The sequence below is a fragment of the Panicum virgatum genome, chromosome 4K (genome assembly GCF_016808335.1).
Source record: "Panicum virgatum strain AP13 chromosome 4K, P.virgatum_v5, whole genome shotgun sequence".
NCBI lineage: Eukaryota > Viridiplantae > Streptophyta > Magnoliopsida > Poales > Poaceae > Panicum > Panicum virgatum.
Genome location: NC_053139.1, coordinates 9436757 through 9440653, shown reverse-complemented (window position 1 = coordinate 9440653; position 3897 = coordinate 9436757). Strand labels below are relative to the sequence as shown.

At 45.7% G+C, this 3897-nt stretch overlaps 1 long non-coding RNA gene across 3 annotated transcripts; it reads right to left on the bottom strand.

The window, feature by feature from the left end:
• Nucleotides 1-888: 888 nt before the first annotated feature.
• Nucleotides 889-3344, bottom strand: LOC120702964. 3 transcript variants are annotated; one of them, XR_005686622.1, is made up of 4 exons: nt 3257-3344; nt 1908-2235; nt 1623-1735; nt 889-948 (listed from the first exon to the last, which is right to left on the bottom strand). It is a non-coding gene; the product is annotated as an uncharacterized LOC120702964 (long non-coding RNA). The 3 variants fall into 3 exon arrangements; XR_005686621.1 differs by lacking the exon at nt 889-948 and adding an exon at nt 1209-1279; XR_005686623.1 differs by lacking the exon at nt 889-948 and adding an exon at nt 1213-1234.
• Between the last annotated feature and the right edge of the window lie 553 nt (nt 3345-3897).

The window sequence follows — 3897 nt, the reverse complement described above, 5'->3', positions numbered from 1 at the left end:
CGGAATTAAGCATTGATTCCCTAGCATTAATAGTGGGCTTTAAATTCTTTTAATGCTTTAGAAGTAATGGGCCAAGCCCATTACTCCAACAATAATATATTGCTTAATCCTTCCTGGAATCTGTTTACAAGTATAAATAGGCCCGTGGCCAACTATCCAGAGCAACTTGCTCCTAAACTTAAGACACTATACTTCTAAACATAAGGACTTTATTAGATAACTTTCCTATTAGCCACTTTGGCCTGCCTGATCAGCGTGCATTCCACGCGGAGGGACTTTATTAGATAACTTTCCTATTAGCCACTTTGGCCTGCCTGAATCCTGATCAGCGTGCGCTCCACGCGAAGGAGCCGCGCCCTCTGCTGCCCTGCGCAAGTCACGAACCCTGCGCCGACTTGAGTAGGTCTGGCCCCACATGACATGTTAGAGCCACAGTAGTTGCAACTGAACAACGATGTTACATATGGTGATTATCCTAGGTAATGCAGCTGAAAATTAAAACCCTCATGTCTAAGTTTTCCAGGTTGACCATAAGCTCGTAATCCATGGTCAATGCAGTGTGTTTAAAAGTGTTTCACGGGTTGCCAGAGGGGTATTCTAGCTTCAATGGTCGCACGATGTGTTAAGCACCCATGGGTACTGAGTGCTATAACTACTGCCTCCCCTCATTGTTGCACACAGTAGCAGCTCACAGTCTTGCTCCTAGGAAACCCAGAATTACTTTCAGAACGACCTTTTTAAGTATAGAGCTCTTGCCGCCATGAGAGCATGTTGTTTGTATAAGTACAGTTCAGATTCAACAAAAAGACATGCTAATAAAACCAAGCACTCCTCTTTACCTGTCAGATTGAAATTATCATGATGATTCAGTGCTCTTGCTGGACAGGAAAACAATACCACCTACAATTCAGGTTCTGTTGATGATAGTGAACATTGCCTTACAAAAACCTGAACACAAACAGCAAAAGAAATCCCATCAAAATTTTATCTTTCAATTCTGAATCGGAGAAATAGAATACGGAATAAAATTAAAGGCCATAAATTAATGACCAGAAATCACGCTTTAAACACATTAGTAGTATTCTTGTAGCTAAACACTTATCTATTAGATTTGTGATTTAGTTAGGAAGGGAGAACCTTACCAGTCGCAGAAACTCTTCCCATGAGTAGATATTAGATGCTATGGGCGTTCACACGATATTGAAATAATGGGTCTTAGCTTCAAGCACTTCATCTAGAGTCATAAACACAAGTATCGGTGTATTTAAGATCTGTGATTCTGCAACATTCCCATTCAGAATCCCATCAGCACATGGAGCACACTGATTGCTAAGTAGTGGAGGCACAATGAAGGTATAGTGGATTTCGTTCAGAGTAAGCTAAGGTGTTGTATAAATTCAGAGTAGATAAGGTGTTGTATAAATGTAAATATATACAAATGGGAAATTTTAATGACTATCGGTGTATTTAAGTTTTTAATGACCACGAATGTTGTAGCTCCATACGGTCAGTTTAGAATGGCCATGAATGTTGCAGCCTCAAAGAAAGTACTCAGGAAGGCAACCTTCTGGAGAATCATATACCTATTCTGGGGTGGGGTGTGTGTGTGGGAGGTGACTCACCAGGTGGCTGTCAAGGATGACATTGGCGTCCTTCTCGAGAAGGAACTTGACTCAGATTAATGTGTGGGGCAACCAGACAATGGCGAAACCAGAGTACCAGTCTGTAGATGAAACTGGACAAAAACAAAGAAGCAATGAACAAACTAAAGAATGTAGATGTTTTTTTGCCTGTTCTTCCATTAACTTGAGTAAGAGGAGGCCAAGATTTTAAATGTAAGAGCGTCAAAGCAGCAGTTACATAGTAGCTAGTGATGAGATATCAGTTTTTTTATTCGATTATTGTACCTTGGAATGAACATACTTAGGCTTCCAAAAATAGGTTCATGGGCGTTGGACAACTGAAGCCCCATCTCTCCATAAGGCACAGTGCCTTGCTACAACTGAATTTGCTGAACTCTAACAAACAAGCATTTAGTCTGAGAATTGAAAGAAAAGGGCAGTGGTGGCTAAACTTACGGTGTTGAGCAATTGAAGCCCCATCTCTCTATAAGGCACAGTGCCTTGCTACAACTGAATTTGCTGAACTCTAACAAACAAAGACTAATTCCGTCGCCTGAGTTGTCTCCACTCAGGCCCTCTTGTCTAGCAGGATCACACAAGAATACACAAGGAGCTGTATGCAACAAACGCACGGCTAAGTACAGTCTCTCGCTGAGTCACAAGAAGACAGCAAAAAAGAAAGATCATATTATTAGGTGGCTCTGGAGGGGAAAACATTCATTTTCTAAACTGATTACCACACATGACAAGGTTGCCTAATAGATTTGCTAAGTACTTTTGATGCAAAACTGGCCAATGTGAATCTAGATTAAACATGATATTTTTTATATTAACATGCTTCAGTTCTAAAGTCTTTCCCCAACTACAAAGTCTAACAACAGATATATAATGAACAAATACCATACAAGAACAAATGAAGGTTATTAAACTTTTGACAACTGTTCATGTCCCCTTCCTAACCACACTAAGATTGATGCCCCTGTGAGTAACCAAAAAACTACAGTAGCATATCTATCAAGATTTCTTTGATCTTCCTGACCCAAGCAAAATAAGTGTAGTTTTTGCAAGGATATTCTTGGATGCCACTAAAAATAGGCTGAGTTCTAAGATTGATCTAGGAACTGATTTTGCCGTTGCAAATCCATGTAACTACAACAATCTTGTACGTATCTGTATAACTACAACATTCTTGCAACCCGTATGCTCAGTATAACCCAATCTTGGACTCGTATTTTCACAGTCACAGGTTGCAGATTCACCAGGCAACCATACATAAATAAATAAGCAAAACGCAAACCAAAGCAAGTCCCATGTAACAGTAATAATCTTGAATTAAAACCGTGGACACTGAAAATTGAAATTCGAAACTGAGCCCGGCCTGACAGAATTTGACAATAAAGTTGAGCAATATTCAGAAAGCCAGAACTTTTGCTATATTCAACGAAAAATTATGTTTAAATACTCGTTGGAAAGGTCTTCAAAAGCACTACAGCTTCCGTTCATATGTGATTCTCTAATTTGGCCAGTAAATATCTCAAAAAACAAAGCGAAGCTACTGCTGTAGAGGGCGACAAAGTTCTAGAGCACACGGGTCGGAACCAGCCATGGCGCAGGAGGTGCATGACACTACGTACCTGGTGCCGGGGACGCGGCCCTTCAACAACGTCGGCAGCCCTGCCCAGCTTAACTTCGCGTGATCTTGAACGGATCGAACCTTCTCCCGCCCCCTAGTGACGCCCTGCCCAGTGCCCAGCTTCGATTATCTTGCTGGGACACGACGTCCGACCGCCACCAGCAGCCCCAGGGCCCCGCGGCGTTCTCGCCTCTCCCAGTCGCGGCCTCTCGCGCGATGTAGGCGTGGAGGGCGGCGGCTGCACGCACCGCGCGTGGGGGATCCGCGCCGGCAGGGCAGCCGCGTGGTGGGGTCGTCGAGCGTGGCGGAGATGGCGGCTGCCGCGGCGGGACATCGCACGCAGGCGCGGAGAAGCGGAGACCGGAGAGGGGTAAGAGAGGCGCGCACGGCAATGAGCGGGCGGGGAGAGATGGCGTCGGGGCTTCGGGGACGGCGGTCGCGCGCACCGCGCGTGGGGGATCGATGCCGGGAAGTCGCGGATCCGCAGCGCGCATCGGCGCGGGAGCGGGGGAGGCGAGGGCGAGAGCGGAAGGGGGGGGGCGGCGGAGGCGGCGAGCGAGAGTGGGAGGCGAGGGCGGCGCGAGGGGACACCAGAGCGGCGGCGGCGGCGAGAGAGATGGGAGGCGAGAGCGCCGCGAGAGG